The sequence below is a fragment of the Apodemus sylvaticus genome, chromosome 8, assembly GCF_947179515.1.
Source record: "Apodemus sylvaticus chromosome 8, mApoSyl1.1, whole genome shotgun sequence".
In the NCBI taxonomy this organism is placed as follows: domain Eukaryota; kingdom Metazoa; phylum Chordata; class Mammalia; order Rodentia; family Muridae; genus Apodemus; species Apodemus sylvaticus.
The window spans coordinates 45,585,102-45,606,650 of NC_067479.1; the positions used below are offsets into that span (position 1 = coordinate 45,585,102).

The window sequence follows — 21,549 nt, forward strand, 5'->3', positions numbered from 1 at the left end:
TAGAAATTCATTTGATGTTTCATCCAGCAACGGATGAAGGCAGATGAAGAGACCCACAGCCAGATAGCAGGTGGAGCTCAGGACTTCTAGTGGAAGGATGGGGGTGGGTAGAAGTGTCCAAATTGGAGGCCTCAAGGACAGTTTAACAAGACCTACAGAATCAACTACCCTGGGTCCATGGGGGTTCACAGACACTTTGCCAACAACCAGGGAGTATGCTATAGCTGCACCTAGGCCTCCTACATGTGTACAAATATGTTACTTGATCTTCATATGGGTCCCCTGATAAGCAGAGCAGTGGTGGTCTCAGTGTCTGCTCCCTCCCATTGGATCCCCATTCCCCTTGAACTACCTGGCTGGTCCTTGGTGGGAAAAGGTGCACCTAATCCTGCTGAAATTAGACATCTCAGGGTCGGATGGTTACCAAGGGCAGCTCTGCTTCTATGGGGAGAAAGGAAGATGGGTGTTATGGAGAGCGATTTGTAAAGGTGGGAATGGGAAAAGAGGTGGGAGGGGCTATGACAGGGTTGCAAGTAGATAAAAAAAAAAACAAAATCTTGACAAAAAAGAAACAACCCACTAAACATCTTATATCAACATTAGATATCTTTCAAAATGAAGATAATAGAGACAGCTATCACAGGAAGAATGTTAACTTAATATGTGCAGTGCCCTGATTTAAATTCTCAGCACCACAAACATTGTTAATAAATGTATTCATTCACACCTAATCCACTGTGAATAATAGTGTAATCATATAGATGTTCCTTTAAAATATCAAAAAAATTATTCCTTTGATTCTGGAAAAAGTATAAATATGTAACATAAGAAATAAAATATGTAAACATAATATATATATGTGTGTGTGTGTGTGTGTGTGTGTGTGTGTGTGTGTGTGTGTGGTAAGGTTTATGCCTTGCTGTGAGCAAATTAAAAATTCTCTATTTTATTATTTCTTAAACGTATGTGTTGAAAGTTAAAATTTTGCCAGGTCATAGGTGATACATTGGGATACTTCTAAAGAATACAAAATAATCACACACACACACACACACACATACACACACACACACAATATTGATAGACATGTTGCAAATATGAAAATACTTGGTTAAGTTTTGTAGATTAATTTGGCCAAGAGATGTTTTAGCATTTGTGTCAAAGAATGCCACTATTAGATAAGTGAAGAATACTGTTAAATGAGCAATAGGTCACAACTATCCAGGCAGTTCATCTTTATTTTATGTTTTTCTTGTGAAAAGATTTCAAAATCAGACTTATTGATGAAATGTTATTTTACATTATTAACTCTATGAGGGAAGAATTGTACAAAGGTGGAATGGAAATATGATTCTAATAAAATATACTGTTGCTTATATCAATAGGGATCCTTCATGGAAGATTTCCTTTCATAAACCACACATGAGGTGAAACTATGCTACAGGGAAAGATGATAATAAGAATAACAATTAGATAGTTGAGCTGAGAAAGTATGGGGAGGTCTTCTTTATAATGGAGTTTTATGCCATTTAGCCTGTTAGTAGTGAAAAGTTCAGTGTTAAGACAAAAAGATATCACACACACACACACACACACACACACACACACACACACACAGTGGGTGGGAGATAAAGTTAGATAATTTGTATAACAATTTCTTTTAGTTGGGAACTGATTATGTGTAGTTCAGCTAATCATTTCTGAGGCAGAGGAGGGAAGTGTAGAGTCTTTGCACTGCTCATAAGAAGGAAAGGACATCTTTGATGCCTATTAAATTGTACAGAAGACTGATTCTACATAGTAAGATGGCTTAACGAACACAAGATTATCTAGAAATGTGTTAGCTTTCAATATTTTTCAAGAGTGCACAGTTTAGTTAAAGTTCAAAACAGACAGTATATTCAGAATTTGTGTCTGTTTATATAAATTACTATTCATTTTATCTGGATACTAGGATTCTTAATATTAAATATATACTTTACTATTTTTTATTTCTGTAAACATTTTGGAATTGTATATCTATGAAAAAATCATCTGTGACCACACTATGTATCTATTTATAGTTCTTAAAAACAAATACGAAAAATCAATACATTACTTAGTAGTGTTTTATATGTCTTCAAAACCATTGATGTGCCCAAGGGGAGGTATTTCATTCACTGACATTTCCCAAATTTAAGATGCATGAAATGGAGAGATTCTCATGATTTACTGCCTAGTACTTCCCTAATCTTTATCATGAAATCTGTGAGAGATGCAATTTAAGCTGAATGCATAAACTGGCCAATTTCATTTTTTCCCCAGCACAGCTCAGACCACTTCTTAGGAAATATATAGTTTGGTAGAGAATGATAAAAAAAAAAATCTCTGAATTACTGAATAAGATTGCAGGCACAAGTTATTAAAATGTTACCGGTATGACTTTTTAATCTTGAATAATCGGCACCTTTTCCATGCAGCTGTCTGTAACTTAGAAGTATGTATGATTTGTTCTTTGGCACTTAGTTTACTGAAGAACTCCACAAGTGACCATGTACATCTCTTGGCACATCTGACAAAACCCAGGGCTGAGTGTGGAGAACCAGTTTGAATGTAGCAGAATGTTCTTGGGTCGCTTTTGCTCTTCTGGAAGAGTTCACTAACAGATGGTGGCTTGTCACTGCTAATGGAGTGTTATCCTGAAAAACTTCAAGGATCCATGTGGAGCGCGACACCCTTCCCTTCCTCCTTTCAAGCCACCTCACAGAAATAGCCAATAATGACCTTTTTTTCTTTTCACAGATGATTGTACCTTATGTCGGCTGTTTCCTTCCAAGTCACATCATAGATGTTCTCATCCGAATATGACAAAAGGCCTTTCATTGTTTGACAGCTAATCTGTGTACTAAATACTTGCAGCATTGGGCTGTAGTAGAAATGATATGACGGTCAGACATTTTCAGCCCTGAGGTCCAGCACTAGTTCGTCAAATCTTGAGCCAGAAAATGCTCCAGCTGTAGGTGTCATTGTTCTCACTGAACATGAGCCTATTGCTTTAGCAAACAATAGGCTCATCTATTATAGTATATCAGAGTCCAAAATTCTTTTGTAAACATGAAAAAAGTATCATATTGTTAGTAAAACCATCTTTAGGTTATTTTAACTGACTAAAATTTCAATTTCAAATATAAGGTGTCAGTTAAGGTTCTAAGCTAAATATTTGTCAGGAATCAATATCAACATCAACTCATCTCTATGAAATTAATAACCTGCAATTCATCTAGTTTATTCAATGTGCATAGTTCATTCAAATGACAAAAGAAATTGTAAATAAGCACCCCAAACCATTTAATATGGAGAGGTCAATACTGACTAAAACTCAGGTGACATAAATCTGTTTCTAAATTTGTTTATACATTAAGCCAGATGTAACAATGATATTTCGAAATATATTCTATGATGCCTATTTTGATGGTCCGAATGAGAAATATATCCCAGGAGCTCTGGATTTGAGCCCTGATTCCCCCTATTGGTAACATTTGAGGAGGAACAGCCTTGCTGGAGGAAGGCTATTTGGAACAGCCTTGCTGGAGGAAGTATGCCACTGAGATAAAAAGTCACTTCTTTGATTGTAATCAATTACACAGATTAAATGAAACTTGTGATAAGCCATAATTTAGAGCAAAGTCCTAAATGACCAACCCCAATGAAACAAACCAAATTTAGAGTGAATTTCACTGGATTTTCACATCGATGAAAACTAATATTATTAATGTACTTTAAAAATACTAAAATTAGGTAAGGGTATGATGAAAGGAAATGGTTGAGAAAACCTTGCAACTGACAGAAATCACGAGAATAATAAATTTGTTAACTGAATAAAGGAATAAATTACATAAAATAATTATGAAACATATATGAATATTCCTGAGTAATTCTTAGAAATATTCTTAGATTCATGCTAATTTAACTACCGTATTAGAGGTTATCTCATGTATTTGTTTAGACTCTACCTTTAAGCTGTCTGTGAAAGTACTCATGAAAGATAACAACTAAAACAACCTAAAAATTATTTCTCCTGTCAAGTACAAATGGGAGTATGTTTACGTGTACTTATTCATTCAAAGGTATCTATGCATGTCTACCAGTGATAATTGAGATTATCACTGATGGGACAGTGCAGATGAGATATGTTTGGATTCTATGTACTGATATCAATAAAAACACATTTATCTGGTAATGGAGGAAGGAGAAACCAAAAGGGACTGAAGGAGAGGATAAGAAAGGAAGAAAGAAAGGACCGAAGAAAAAAGAAAGGGGGATATAGGAAAGAAGAAGGAAGAAGCAAACAGAAAACAACAGAAAAAGTTTTAGATTTCAACAGCAAAATTTATGTACTAATATATATACTTTAATGTAGAGACTTTATTATTCATTAATCTTTCTGGTATAGGATTGACTTTATTCCTGGGAGAGTGGCTGGTTAAATACTGTAGAAGCCCTTGGCTACTGAGGACTATCTCCATTTTACCTGTGTTTGTTAATGACCCACTCCTTACCTCTTTGATTGTAATCAATTATAAAATAATTCTTGGACTATAATTTTATAATCATGATAACCAATGAAATTATAGTTTTCGTTATTCCCTCTATAGCAAACATATAAATAAACACTATTAATCTTATTGGCCCTGCATTGATCATAAGCTGAGTAAAACAAGCAGCAATGACAATTCTTACCAATATTTCCCCTCCTTTCTTTCCCTTCCTTCCTAAAACTCTCCAGGATATTTCTTATTTCGTTAGCCCTTTCACACTCACAGCCTCTGTCTATCCATAGTTGTGCATGTGTATATTTGTGTGTATATGTTTGTGTGAGCATAAATACAAGCTGTTCAGTTTGTATAATATTAATTGTATGCATGTTTCCAAGGCTGACCATTTGGTATTAGATAAACAATTGGTGTGCTATTCCCTGAGGCAGAATAGTTCCCCTGCTCTCTGAATTGCTTCCTTGTCAGTAGTTATTTATTTAATTCCCATGTGATGTTTCCCATACATTTTAGTGTGTCTATCAATGTTATCCTTTTTTAAGACACAACTAAGTATCCATGTGGTGAGGTTTTATGGGTGTAGTGTTTGACATTCCTTGTGGACACAATCTCACAAAGAAATACTTTATTTTCCTGGCTCTTACAACATTTCGGTGCCTTTCTCTTCAGTGAGCCTGAAGCCTTGATTGTAGAAGTTTTGTTGTAGAATTATAAGCTGGAACTTAGTTCTGGAACTCTGTATTTTCATCAGTCCTGATTTTTCTGTAGTGGTCTTCACCTTTTGTAAGGAGTAGGTTCTTTGATGAGTTTTAAGGACTGAACTTACTTGTAGGGAGGAGGAAAATTATTAGAATGGTCTCAGGAATTATGTTGGCTTAGTAAGTGTGCTCTAGGCACACTAACTCTAAAGGCATAGTAGTGGCATACCTAACTTAGTAGCAACCAACAGCTTTCTTTCTTCTAATTTTTTATTGGTTATATTCTTTATTTACATTTCAAATGTTATCCTCCTTCCTGGTTTCCTCCCTGAAAATTCCCCATATGACCCCCCCCCCCAAGGTTGCTCCGCCACCTACCCACCTACTCTGCCCTACACTCCTAGCATTCCCCTATTCTGGAGCATCAAGCGTTCACAAGAACAAAGGCTTTCCCTCACTTTAGTGCCAGACAAGGCTATCCTCTGCTACAAACACAGCTGTATCCATGAGTCCTTCCACGTGTATTCTATGATTGGTGGTTTAGTCCCTGCTGGCTCTGGGCTGTCTGGTTGATTGATATTGTTGTTCTTTCTATAGGGTTGCAAACCCCTTCAGATCCTTCAGTCCTTCCCTTAATTTCTCCATTACAGACTCCCTGCCCAGTCCGATGGTTGGCTGCAAGCATCCCCATCTGTATTCGTAAGGCTCTGGGAGAGCCTCTGAGGAGACATTCATCATCAGGGAAATGCAAATCAAAATGACCCTGAGATTGCACCTCACACTAGTCAGACTGGCTAAGATGAGAAACTCGGGTAACAGAAGATGCTGGTGAGGATGTGGAGAAAAAGGAACACTCTTCCATTGCTGGTGGGATTGCAAGCTGGTACAATCACTCTTAAAATCAGTCTGGCAACTCCTCAGAAAATTGTACATAGTACTATCTGAGGACCCAGCTATATCATACCATGGCATAGCCCCAAAATATATGTCAACATATATCAATGCTCCACTATGCTCATAGCAACTTATTTATAATAGTCAGAAGCTGGAAAGAACTTAGATGTCCCTCAACAGAGGAATAGAAACAGAAATTGTGGTACATTTACACAATGGAGAACAGGAACAAACAGCTTTCTAATTTGACTTAGAGCCTAGACCTAATCAGCACAGGTAAATCATGCCTGGTTCTGGAAACTAAGCTAACTATATAGAGCTAGAGGTATCATGGATCGTGGACTTTTGAGTCACATGGCCATATCACATCTACAGTCAGAAAGAAACCAATGGTGAATGCTTATACTAAGATAACTTTGTCTTTTTTTATAAACAACACAGTCCAAATTTAGGGAATGGGTTCACTATCCTTCCACATGGAATTTTCCTACCCATTTTAGTTACTCAAAACAATCTCTCACAGTTGTGCATGGATGCTAACCTAATGAGTCAAAGATTCATCATAAGTTTTCTTGAAGAACACAGGTCTTGTCAAATATACAATCAACATTATCCATAACAATAACTTTTAAATGTTATCTAAATTTTTAGTTTATTCTTGTTTTATCATCTCAGTTCAATAATTATGAGCTATTAGTCATTACTTTAACTACCAAGTAGAGTCTCTTAAGAGAATCACTTAAAATATACTTATAAAGTAATATGCATTTAGTTATGTATAATTTATCCAGTGACTAAAATTATTGAAGAATTCTATTCTTTTGGGTGAGAAGAGTAGCACATATCTTTCCTTAAGTTCCTTATGTCTGAGATTTCAAAAGATGTTGATCTTCTGCAGATCAATATTCACAAGTTCTTTTTCACAATTTTCACACTTGAATATGTTACAATATGGCATTAGAATTGAAGCGTATCAACATATGTGTGACCTAATTCAGTCTGGGATACTTGGACTTGTCAAAACACAAGTGGAAGTTGTGATTATAATAGGAAGGCCAGTAAATAAAATAAATAGCAGAATACAATGTCTATGTTGAACTTAAGCCAAAAATTACTCTTCTTTCCTGAAGTTGCTTTCACCAGTTTATCACTGAAAAAAAAAAAAAAAAACTAGTAGAGATATCTTCAGAGTTAAGAGTATTTATTTACTAATCAATGTATTAATTTCTTTTTCTGAATAGGAAATGAAGATTTGACATGGAAAATTATGTTTAGTCTTATACTGAGTTGGAGTCCCAGTATGAGTCAATTATGGGAATCCAGGTAGAGAGTTAAGCATTAGTTGTAATAAGGTATTCACTATGATCTGAGACTATCACATTTTTATTAAAAGTAAGCCACTGATACATTTGTATCCTTTGGAATTATTGAGTTTTATCAAGTGGACAGGGGAAGGAATTTTCAGTAATCCTAGAATTTAAATATTTAAGAGAATGTATAAGATCCACGTGAGGATCTTCTAATTGGCTTAGGGTACTGAACTATAGTGCCCTTCTCATGTTTGGTGATAATAGATCTCAGGTTCTTTGGCCTTAGACTCCCAGATGCCTTGGAAGAAAAAAAAGTTTATATTTAACTCTAACTAAAATACACTTACAATTTTAATGTAACTGTGTTTGTATCTGTATGTGTTTTAGTTCAGTGTTTCTCTGCTAGAACTAATGTAACTTGAAGGAGAAAAAGATTTTATTCTTTCAGTACATCAGAGCTGGGAGGGCAAACAGCTCAGTCCGTTGGTCAGGAGATAGGAAAACGATTTTTGAACTAGGTCCAAACTCATGTTTTTCAACATGTTGGTAGGATCAACATATAAAGATGTCATGAAAGGATTACTCTATTCACGTACTTCAGGATGTCTGCTGGAAAATATCCAGAGATTTCAAAGGTAATATTTCTTCTTGGAGTAGCTTTAACTAAAACTAGCCCAAATTTGAATTTTCTACTTCTTTCTCTATAACTTCTGCTTGTTCCTAATTTTTTAACAAAGGATTTTGCTCTTTCTTTTTTTATTATACAGCACAGAAACATTGTATGGGAAAAGAATTGAAATCTTTTGTTTATATCTTTGTTATTGGAGTTTATAAAATTTACTTTAGTGGACCCTACTGATCCAGTTTAGGATGCCAAAACACAAACAGATGTTATCACTTTATATGCACATGTTGATTAAAGCATTTGTTGTTGATACTTGTTTTCTTTGAGTTCACTTTTAGATTCTTGTGTGCTTTCAGTAAATGATTAGCACAGTACACATACATTATTCTGAATTAGGCATTGGAGGAGCACATAACATGATTAAAGCTATATGATTAGCTTCTTTTATAAAACCTGATTACACAGGAAGCTCACAGCATAGTAACATTGTTGACAATGCTTTCTGAAAGGCAGGTTAAACATAAACAGGCAGAATGCACATTAGGGAAAGAGATTGAGTGAGTCTATTGTTTCCAATGATCTCAAGGTATATTAACATGACTGTAAGGGCATGTAAAAGTTTAGCTCCTGAATGCCACAGGAATTTTCATAAAAGCTATGCTCACAAAAAAAAAATGCACCTTCATTATACCTTATAGTATTGGGTTACGACTTTCCTAATGCCATGAACATTTAATATAGTTCTTCAGGTTGTGGTGAACCCCTACCATAAAATTATTTTTGTTGCTACTTTATTAATGTAATCTTGTTACTGCTATGAATCATAATGTAAATGTCTGTGTTTTTCAATGGTTTCAAAGTGGTCACAACCCATAGGTTGAGAACTCCTGCTCTAGACAGCAGTTGAAAATCAAGAGTAACCCTGGACAAGCAGTACTACAGAGCAATAATGTTAAAAAAACTGCATGGTATTGGTACAGTGACAGGCAGGTAGATCAATGGAATAGAATTGAAGACCCAGAAATGAACCCACACACCTATGGTCACTTGATCTTCAACAAAGCAGCTAAAACCATCTAGTGGAAAAAGATAGCCTTTTTAACCAATGGTGCTAGTTCAACTGGAGGTCAGCATGCAGAAGAATGCAAATTGGTCCATTCTTATCTCCTTATACTAAGCTCAACTCCAAGTGGATCAAGGGCCTCCACATAAAACCAGACACACTGAAACTAATAGAAAAGAAACTGGGGAAGAGGACGGGCAAAGGGGAAAATTTCCTGAACAAAACACCAATAGCTTATGCTCTAAGATCAAGAAGTGACAAATGGGACCTCATAAAGTTACACTTTCTATAAGGCAAAGGACACCATCAAGCAGACAAAACGGCAACCAACAAATTGGGAAAAGATCTTCACCAACCCTATATTTGACAGAGGGCTAATATCCAATATATACAAAGAACTCAAGAAGTTAGACCCAAGAGAGCCAAATAGCCCTATTAAAAATGGGGTACAGAGCTAAACAAAGAATTTTCACCTTGCAATTTTGAATAGCTGAGAAGCACCTTAAGAAATGTTCAACATAATTAGTTATTAGGGAAATGCAAATCAAAGCAACCCTGAGGTTTCACCTCACACCAGTCAGAATGGCTAAAATTAAAAACTCAGGAGACAGCAGATATTGGCAAGGATGTGGAGAAAGAAGAACACTTCTCCACTGCTGGTCGGATTGCAAGCTGGGAATCCACTCAGGAAATCAGCCTGGCTGTTCCTCAGAAAACTGGGCATGACACTTCTGGAGGACCCTGTTATACCACTCCTGGGCATATACCCAGGATGTGCAATAAGGACACATGCTCCACTATGTTCATAGCAGCCTTATTTATAATAGTCAGAAACTGGAAAAAACTCAGATGCCCCTCAATGGAGGAATGGATACAGAAAATGTGGTATATTTACACAATGGAGTACTACTCAGCAATTAAAAACAATGAATTCATGAAATTCTTAGGCAAATCCTTGGAAATGGGAAATATCATCCTAAGTGAGGTAACCCAATCACAAACAAACACACATGGAATGCAGTCACTGATAAGTGGATATTAATTAGCCCAGAGGCTCTGAATACCCAAGATACAATTCACATATCAAATGATTCCCAAGAAGAAGGAAGGAGAAGGCCCTGGTCCTGGAGAGGCTTGATACAGAAATGTAGGGGATTACCAGAAAAGACAAGTGGGAGGGGTTTGATTGGGGAATGGGTGGAGGGAAGAGGGCTTATGGGACTTATGGGGAGGGGGAAACCTGCAAAGGGGAAATCATTTGGAATGTAAACAAAGACTATACAAAAAACCCTGCATTTACATAAACTTGTTTTTTTCCTAAGCTAGCAATCAGTAGTACAATAACTAAAATTATTTTAGTTTTTTAAAAATTAATATATAAAACACTTAGTAAAATACTTGTCCTGGTTTCATTTCATTACAATAATTAGTTATGTTGCTCTGCTTCTTTTTCTAAGTATTAAATAGTTCTTTAAAGGCTGAAAAGAATTGTTCAAGGCAATCTATGTAATACATAAAAGAAACAGGGAGTTATTACCTTTCTTGCTCTGTACACAAATGAATATCAGAAACAACTTATGGAAGATACAATTTGTTTTTGGTCACAATAAAGGGGTACCCGCCATTGTGACAGGAGTGCCATGAACTCTAATACAGCAGAAAGTACACAGTCAAAATGATGAAAGTATTTTAAACAACTTGCTTATATTACATTAGGGTAGAATTCGTAATAAGATGTGAGGCAGAATATGATGTGGGACAGAACCATTACTCCAGCAAAAACTTCAAAGAGAGTCCTACATCATCCTTCTGCCCTGTAGGACCTATATTCTTAAGTCCACAGGCTTCCATGAACTAACATGTGGTAAGTATCAACAAGCTGGAGTAGCCATTTTAATAATTAATTAAATAGACTTTCAACCAAAAGTAATTAAAAGAGATGGGGAAGGCTATTTCATACTCATCAAAGGAAAAAAAAAAACACTAAGCAGACATCTCAGTTCTGAATATTTATGTGCCAAATGCAATAGCACCCACATTTGTAAAAGAAATATTACTAAAGCTTAAATGTGCATTGAACCTCACACATTAATAGTGGGAGATCTCATCTTCCCACTTTCACCAGTAGACAGGTCATTGAGATAGAAACTAAATAGAGAAATAATGTAACTAACAAAGATTATGATTCAAATGGACTTAAAAGATATCTAAAGAACATTTCACCCAAATAGAGAATGATATACATTCTTAAAAGTACTTCATGACATCTTCCCCAAATTGACCATATATTTAGTCAAAAAGCAAGCTTTCTACATATACAAGACTGCAATCCCCATTTGCACCTTATCAGATAACCATGGACTAAAACTGGACTTCAGCAACAACATAAACAACAGAAAGACTACAAACTGTACAACTCTTTACTGGGTTAGGGAAGAAATAAAAAAAAATACTTTCTAGAATTGAATGAAAATGAGGAAACAACTTACTAAAATGTGTGCAACACTATGAAATCAGTGCTAAAAGCAAAGTTTACAGCACTAAGCACCTTCAAAATGAAATTGGAAAGTTCTCATATTAATGAATTAAATGTACACCTAAAGGCTATATACTCCAAGAGGAGTAGAGAGCAAGAAATAAGCAAACTCTGGACTGAAATCAATCAATTAGAAACAAAGAGAACAATAAAAAGAATCATGAGGCCACAAGCTTGTTCTTTGAGAAAATAAACAACATAGCAAAATTTATAGCCAAACTAACTAAACAGCAGAGAAATGTTACCCAAATTAATAAAAGCAAAAAGAAAAATGAAACATAACAATGGACAATGAACAAATTCAGAGAATCATTAGTTCTTACTTCAAAAGCATGTACTCCACAGGATTGGAAAATCTAAATAAAATGGATGCTTTTCTACAAAGATAGAAATTACCAAAGCTAAATAAGGATCAGATAAATAATCTGAATAGTCCTACAACCCCTAAGGAATGGAAACATTCACAAAAAGTCACACACATACACACACACACAGCCAAGGACCAGAAGGTTTTAGTGCAGATTTCTTCGAGACTCTCAAAGAAGAGCTAGTACCAACACTCCTCAAATCATTCCGCAATATAGAAACAGAAGGAATATTGACAAACTCATTATATGATGGTCAAAATCACCCTCATACCTAAACTACAAAGAAAGAGAATTTCAGAACAATTTCCCTTTGGATGTCAAAATACTCAATAAAAATACTCACAAATCAAATCCAAAAGCACATCAAAGACATTGTCCACCATGGTCAAGTAGGCATCAACCCAGGATGCAGCAATGGCAATATACATAAAAATCCATCAATATAATCGATTATGTAAACAAACTGAAAAAAAACCAACAAGATCATCACTAGATGCCAAAAAATATAGTTTGACAAAATCCAGTATGCCTTTGTGATAAATATATTGGAGTAAGCAAAGATACAAGAAGCATACATAAACACAATAAATGCAACATTCTGTAAGCTAACAACTAACATAAAATTAATTGGAGAGAAACTCAAACCATTTCCACTTGAATCAGGGTCAAGATAAGGCTGTCCACTCTCTCCCATCTCTTAAATATAGTACTTAATATTATCGCTAGAGAAATAGAACTAAAGGAGATTAAGGGAATACAAATTGTTAAGGAATAAGTCAAAGTACTATTATTCCCAAATGATGTAATAGTATACATAAGTGACCACAAAACATTTATCAGATAACTCCCACAACTAATAAACACGTTCAGTGAAGTGGCGGGATTCAAAATCAACTCATAGAAATCAGTAGCCCTCCTCTACTTAATAGATAAACAGACTGAGAAAGAAGTTAGGGGTCATAATACTCTTCACAATAGCCACAAATAATGTAACATTTCTTGGTGCAACTCTAACCAAAAGAGTGAAAGATCTGTATCACAAAAAGTTCAAGCCACTGAAAAAATATTGAGTAATATGTCAGAAAATGGAAAGATCTCCCATGTACATGGATTAGAAGGATTAAAATAGTGAAAATGCACATCCTACCAAAGCAGTATACAGATTCAAGGCAATTCCATCAAAATTCTAACACATATTTTCAAAGATCTTAAAAAAACAATTCTCAACTTCAAATGGAAAAACAAAAACTCAAATAGATAAAACAATCCTGAACAATACAAGAACTTCAGTAAGTATCACTATCAGTGCCTTCAACAATGGTTATAAATCTGCATGGTACTGGTATAAAAACAGTCTTTGAATTGAATCAAAGACAAAAAAAAAATAATCCCACAAACATACAGATATTTAAATTTTGACAAAGAATAAAAAAATAGAAAATGGAGTTCATCTTCAAGATATGGTTCTGGTCTAACACGATTTCTACTTGTGGAAGAATGCAAATAGATCTATATTTATCCCCCTGCACAAAACTCACAACTAAAAGAACAAAGGCATCAATGTTAAACCAGATATACTAAATCTAATAGAACATAAAGTGGGGAATATTATTGAGCTTGTCAGTATACGAAACAACTTCCTGAACTGAATAGCAAAAGCTCAGGCACTGTCACAATTTGAATATGCTTAGCCCAAGGATTGGCACTAATAGGAGGTATGGCCTTTTTGGAATAACTGAGTCACTGTGGTCATGAGCTTTAAGATCTTCAGTCTAGCTGCCTGAAAGTCAGTATTCTACTAGCAGTCTTCAGATGAAGATGTAGATCTCTCAGCTCTGCCTGTACCATGTTGTGTGGATGTTGCCGTGCACCTGCCTTCATGATAATGGACTGAACCTCTGAACCAGTAAGCAAGCCCCAACTAAATGTTGTCCTTTATAAGATTTACATTGATCATGGTGTCTGTTCACAGCTGTAAAACCCTTACTATAACTGGCACTAAGGTCAAGAATTAATAAATGGGTCCCTGCTGCTGGAGACAGCATCCCACCAGTGGTTAGTTAAGTATCCCAAAGCGGCTGGGCATAAACTTGCTCTAAAAACCATTGATTGGACAGCATTTGGAGAAATCATACCCCAAAAAGCTAATCTGTCTGAAAAAACCACCAGCAATTGACTGGACTTACCATGAGTCCAATGTGGCCAAGTGCAGCTTTGTGGTTGATTTTGAAAAGAAGTATATTGACTTGAAGATCTCTGTGTCTGAGGATACATCCATGGCCCTGGTAGGCAATGAGAAGAAGAAGGATGGGAAGGACTGTTCTGAGTTTGTGTATTGATCTCAGGTCTGGATCCACAAATATCAGAAGCAGTTAGAAAAAATGAAGAACATAATTTCCTTTGACCAGTTGACCCATGATGACTTGAATGAGAACTTCCCAGAAACTAAGCTAGACAATAAGTGCCAATGCTGGCCCCACTAGCCCATCAAGAATATATGAAGCAGGCCAGGAGGGAGTCCATGACAAAATGAAATAAAACATTTTCATTGTGAATAAAAAAAGAATTAATAAAATAGGACCTGTGAAACTGAAAAGCTTCTGTAAGTCACAGGATATTGTCATTAAGACAAAACAGTATCCTAGAGACTGGGAAAATATCTTCACCAACCATAAGTCTCACAGAGGGCTAATATCAAAACTACATAAGGAACTCAAGAAGCTAGACACCAACAAACTAAATGGCAAAATTAAAAAAAGAAGGGACAAAGCTAAACAGACAATTCTCAAAAGAGGAATCTCAAATAGCCAAAAAGCACCTAAAGAAGTGTTTAATGTCTTCAGTCATCAGGGAAATACAGATCAAAAACACGCTGAGATTCTATTTTACATCCACCAGGTTGGGTAAGTTCAAAAACTCAATGAACAGCTCATGCTGGCAAGGTTATGGAGCAAGGGGAACATTTCTCCACTGCTGAAGAGAGTACAAACTTGAACAACCATTCTGGAAATTAATTTGAAGGTTTCTCAGAATATTTGGAATAAATCTACCTCAAGACCCAGCTATACCATTCCTCTGCATATACCCAAGTAATATTTTATCATTGCACAAGGACACTTGTTCAACTATGTTCATAGCAGCTTTATTTGTGATATCCAGAAACTGGAAACAACTTTGTTGTTCTTCAACTGAAAAAATGGATAAAGAAAATATGGTTAATCTATAAAGTTGGATACTACTTATCCCTTAAAAATAATGATATTGTGAATTGTGCAGGAAAAAAAAGAATTAATGGAACTAATAGACGCCATCATGATTAACTTAACCGAGACCCAAGATGTCATGCAGGGCATGTGCTCACTTATAAATGGATATATGATTACCATGCTGTAATCAACAGAACCAAAGAAGTTAAATATCAAGTATGTTTCAAGGGAGGAAGTTTGAATCTTTCTCAGAAGGGAAAACAAAATAGATATTGGTGGTCAATGGAAGGAGGGAATTGAGTGGGAAAGGGGATGAAGATAAAAACAGGGAAGGGGGTAGGTATATCAGATATAGGGAGAGGGGCACATGAGAAGAGAAATCTGAGATGTGCCAGATACCTGGGATGGAAGGAGGTCCCAGGTAGTCTATGGGTGCAATTCTTCTGAGACTTTAAGCTGTCATGGATATAGATATGTAAATACCTACTTCCTGAAGCAGGACTCCCAGTGGATGGATAAAGACAGCAACCCACTCACAAAAACTTTGACTCAAAATGTGTCCTGCCTACAAGGTTTACGAGGACAAAAATAGAGCAGAGATAGAGGGAATGGCCAACCAATGACTACTCCAAATTGAGACCAGTTTCATTAGACTAATCCCTGACATCGTTAATGATACTCTGTTATAATTGCAGACAGGAATCTAAAGTAACTGTCCTCTGAGAAGCTCTACCTAGCAGCCAATAGAAAGAGATGCAGAAATCCACAGCCAACTATTAGAGCTTAGGTTTCTTAGCAAAGATTTGGGAGAAGGATCTGAAGAAAATAGATGCTCCACAGAAGGACCTACAGAGTCAAATGACCTAGGACCATGGGGGCTCCAAGAGACTGAATCATCAGCCAGAATGAGCATGAGCTGAACTAAGGCCCCTGTAGATAAGCAGAAAATGAGAGGCTTTGTACCTAACTGCAAGGAGTAGGGGTTCTCCACTAATCTGCCTGCCTGCCTGCCTGCCTTCCTGTGGATCCCTTTCCCTAAATGGATTGCCTAGTCTGTCCTTAGAGAGGGAGGATGTACCTAGTCCTTCAGTAACCTGATGTGCTGGCAGGGACTGGAGGGGCTTTGATACTAGATGAGGGTCTCCTAGAGAAGGGGGAAGAAATAGGGAGTTCATTGGGAGGTGATATTAGGAGAAGGGGAGCTAATATTGGGATAAAAATGAATAGATAAAAAATATTACACAAAATGAAAAAGATTATCTGAAAGTACATATGTAGATTATAACAGCTTATATTTTCAACTATGTTTGTGAATCCTTCATCAATATTAAAAGCTAAGATATGATGCAATTACATTAGAAATGTCTTTCACACTTACCTCCACTTATACATTAACTATTGACCTATATTTGTGCACTAATGACATTTAATTGGATTTCTCATGCACTATGATAACATCAATAAAATCTTCCAATTAGATCCTGAAATATGTCTCTGCATATGCTACCTTGAGTTGTGTAAAGTTATTATGTAATTTTTACATACTTTTCTGTCCTGTGTAGGTTACAAAGCTGAGACACAAGAATTGTAGGTTGAAAATTTTCTCAAAAATGTTTTCATTTGTCTAGAGTTCAGATTTGTCCTCTTCATTTACTACCTTATTTACCAGACAAAACACTAAAAAATCAAGAATGACAGCTTCACTCATAAGACTGTTTCATTTCAGGTGCAGTTTTTAATATCCTGGAATATGTTATTTAAGAAGTATAACAATATTAAGAGTTATAGCTGAGTCCAATTAATGCTATACAAATCCACACTGGTGGTGGCAGTGGTGCTTTTTGCTACCTCCAATACTCTGGATTCCTAAATGAAAGACATGCACATGCACATGTGAGTGCATGTGCATACACACACACACACACACATACACACACACACACAGTTTTTAAACTTTCACATTTTATTATGAGTTAAATAGTTCATTGGTTGTGCTATTTCCTAACCTACACATGGCTGGTCCAGGCCCTCTGATATCCCTGATATCCCTGCTCTTATTAAAATCTAAATTTTATCTTTGTTGCCCTAGGCTCAGAAATGCAGCCTTCTTGGGCCATGATCCCTGGAAAATACATGAAGTCTATACTGTCTGACCACTGCACCTCTCAGGTGTGATGCCTCCTCTCATTTCTAGGCTTGGAGGCTCTCTCCCTCCTGCTCCTCTTCTGTCTCTTGCCTGGGAACCCTAAAAGTCCTGCCTCTATCTCTCTGCTCAACCATTAGCTGCTGGCAGCTTTATTTACCAATCGAAACTAACTGGGCAGCATCCCTCAGTCTTACATGTGAGACACTGAAAACATTTTTTGGGGAAACCTAATAAGCATGAGAATATAAGCAGCTACAAAGATTACTAAAAGCTATTTTAAATTTAAACCTAAAAATTAACAACAACTATTTAAAAAATCTAAACAATGACAAAACATAAATTAAGTTTGGTCTTTCTACATTTATTTTCAAATTGAGTTAGCAATCTTGAAGTGTGAGCATAGGTATTGTTACATATTCTACCAGTTTTTCAGAAAACTTCAATGGGTCTGAACCAACTGTGAAATGTATTTGATGGTTTATTTATATTTGGCTTTATTTGCCTTCTTAAAGCAAAAGTCTGAGCAACATTTTAGGATTTATTACTATAGATGTCATTTTCAATGTAAAGAGAGTTAACAACAATTTCGAATTTTAGAAGTCAGAAGAATTATAAGCAAATTACGAGCAAATAAATGTTGATATAGTAAGCAATTTGGGAAAACTAGTTCTTATGTTGGGATTTATAGTAGACAATCAGGACAGTAATCATAACAGGCACAATTGAAAATACACTGGACGACTATGGTTGAATTAGGGGAAAGCTGGAAGAAGCTAAGGATAAGGGTGGCCCTACGGGAATACCAGCAGTCTCAATTAACCTGGACCCCCAAGATCTTCCATACACTGAGCCACCAACCAGGCAGCATACACCAGCTGACATGAGGCCTCAACACGTATATAGCAGAAGACTGCTGGGTCTGGACTCAGTGGGAGGGAGTATTGGGACATCCTCTTGGAAATGGGGGTGGGGGAGAAGTATGGGATGTGGAAGAGTCCAAGGGTGGACCAGGATGGGGATAAAATCTGGAATGAAAAAAAAAGATTCAAACTTACAAAAAGAAAAAGAAAATACACTGGGAAATTATAAAATTGTAGTTTGAAATAATGAGTTTGTTTTGTCAGTGGATCAACTGAGAAATGATCTGAAGCTATATCATCTCATTAAAAAGTCATTGCTGTTTCCATTCTTTCTGCTGGCCCCCAGGCCTTCAGTCCTTTCTGCTCCCCAATGTCAGATCAGATTTCCCTCTCCCCCCACTACCCCTCCCTGTCCACTTCCCATCCCAGGCCCCTTCCTCCTTTCCCACTTGTGATTGCTTTCTTCTCCCTCCGAAGTTGGACTGATGCACCAGAGACCTGGGAGGTGAAAGACTCACAGGACTGAAAGGGAGGGACCTTAGGTGAAATGCCTGACAGTAGGGAGAGGGAACTTATAGAGCCCACCTATAAGCAAGAAGAAAGGGCTTCAAATGAGGGAGAGAAGAGCCATCCCACAGTCATCACTCTGACCCATAAATGTTCCTGTCTGAAAAAATTAGAGGGATGGAAATGGAGAGGAGCCCAAGGAAAAGAAGATCCAGCGATAGACCCAAAGTGGGATCCAGCTCAAGGGGGGATCCCAAGGCCTGACACTATCACTGAGGCTGTGGAGTGCTCACAAAAAGGGACCTAACATGACAGCAGTCCAGAAGACACACCAAGAAGCTGAAAAAGTCAGATGCAGATATTTGCACCCAACCAATGGACAGAAGCAGCTGACCCCTGATGTTGAATTAGGGAAGGCTGAATGAAGCTGAGGGTGACCCTTTAGGAAGAACAGCAGTCTCAATTAATCTGGAACTCTGGGATCTCTCAAACACCGGATCACAAAACAGGCAGAATACAGCAGCTGGTATGAGGCCCCTTGCACACATACCGTAGAGGATGCCCAGTCTGTGTTCATTCAGAGATGATACACCTAATGTTCAAGAGCTTGGAGGCCCCATGGAGGTTAGAGGTCAGGTGGGAGAAGGGATAGGAACATCCACATGGAGACAGGGGATGGGAAGAAGGTATGGGAAGTGAAACAGTCTGAGTGTGGACAGGGGTTGACAGGGAGGGGAATAAAATATGGAGTATATAAAATAATTAATTAATAAAAATTAAAAAATTAAGTCATTGCTAAGAGATATAGAGTGAAATCAACTGGAAATCTTCTCATGGTGCAATTATTCTATTTCAGGAAATTTTCTGATGTTTAGGATCCCTGATAGAAGTATGTGGTACTTTTCTCTAGGTATGTTCCCATTTTGATAATGAGAGATAATATCCAAATGGTGTCAAATGATTGTGTTTCCAGTATGGCCACCCATGTAGAATAATTATTTAACTTACCTCTGTGGCTATGGATATGTCTTGAAAAAAAATGATGTGTCTGCCAATAAAGTTTTATTACCACTCTTTCTTGACTTCTCTGTAATATACAACATTAACTTATTAGCTTATTCTTTGATTTTGTTTCTTCTTATAAAATCTTTTCATGTTTTCATTCTTATTTGTTTACTAATATACATTACTAAACCAATAGAATCTTATTGAATTAATTTTTTATTTATATATTTTTATTTACATTTCAAATGATTTCCCCTTTTCTGGGTCCCCACTCCCTGCAAGTCCCATTAATTTTATAGACATCCTCTCATAAATTGCCCCTTGCCCATCTCTCTAGATATCTCTCTAAATGAGATATTTAGAAGTTACTATTGGGATGACAGACTAAGTAGCCCTCAAGTTCTAAGATTTTGTAGAGACACACAAACACTCATGAAATATACACACACAGTAGACACACACACACACACAAACACAACTGTACCACAACTCTAGAAAATACTTGAAGCTATAAAACCACCAAGCAGATAGTGAATTAAACATTAAGCATCCTGTTCTTTGTCTCTGTTTTTTCCTTGTATTCATCTTATAACTTTTATGTAACTTTATGTTCATTGCTATTATAATTTTAAGTAGTTTTATAATTACCTGTTTGACATATCTATCAATAACCTGTTGAATTACTTAGTAATATGAGATGATTCTCTCTCAAAATGCATGAAAGAATAAGAAGTAAGTAGTTAGACATGCTTAAGAACTAGAATGGAATTAGTGTGTGTTTGGTATGGGGGTCGAGTTCTATCTGTTGTCATATAACAGGCCCCAAAACCTAGGCTTTCTTCAAAATGGCAGTTTAGACATTTATGCAAGTTTTTATTCCTCAAATCTGAAACTGAATAAGTAAGTTTCTTCTACCACCTTCTGTTTCACATTTGTTTGTCAGAAGCTGTTAACCAAACAAAAACTCCTCTGGAAACCATACAATAGAGAAGAAAAAGGAAATAATGTAATTGTCTACCACAAAAAAACTAAAAATCATGCAGAGTGCAATTTGAAGTAAATTGATTTGAATGGAAGAAAATGCTCTTGTTTCAATTTATAGGTACATATTCAATGTTTTGGCAACTGAGAATTGAAAGAAGGTAGTCAATCAACCATATATGTCTTATGATTTTTCAGATTTCTAGAGAGATGAGAAGGATTGGATTTTAAAAAGTTCCTAATGAGATGACAATCTCGAAAGTTCTAAGATTTTGTAGAAACACACACACACACAAAACATCAACTGTACCACAACTCTAGACAATACTTGATACCTCACAACAACAAAGTTGAGTGAATTGATAGTGAATTAAAAAAGCAAGCAGCTTAAACATGGTGGGAGTTATTTGTATACGAGTATCTCAACCTCTTCTCATTCATCCTGTTTCTCTTTATAACACTATACTTGAGGACTGTGGCCCAAGGTAGCAGGGTGTTAGACATTCAAGAGGAAGTATAGTATATATATTCCCAAGCTATTTGTCACTGTTCAGAATGCCTGAGATGTATCTAAAGAATGTATATAATAAATATGAGATAATTTTTTATTAATTAGAATTTATACAGGGTAGGAGAGTTTCTAAAGCATGATATTAATTTTTCTCTCTTATTTATTTATTTATTTATTTATTTATTTATTTTTCTATATTCTTTGTTTACATTCCAAATGATTTTCCCTTTCCTGGTTCCCCACTTCACATAAGTCCCATAAGCCCTCTTCCCTCTGCCCTTTCTCCAATCAACCCCCTCCCACTTCT

At 36.3% G+C, this 21,549-nt stretch overlaps 1 pseudogene; it reads left to right on the forward strand.

Annotated features, from left to right (window-relative positions):
- The first annotated feature begins 13,343 nt into the window (after positions 1-13,343).
- Positions 13,344-14,527, forward strand: LOC127691168 (ATP synthase subunit d, mitochondrial-like; annotated as a pseudogene).
- The last annotated feature ends 7,022 nt before the right edge of the window (positions 14,528-21,549 follow it).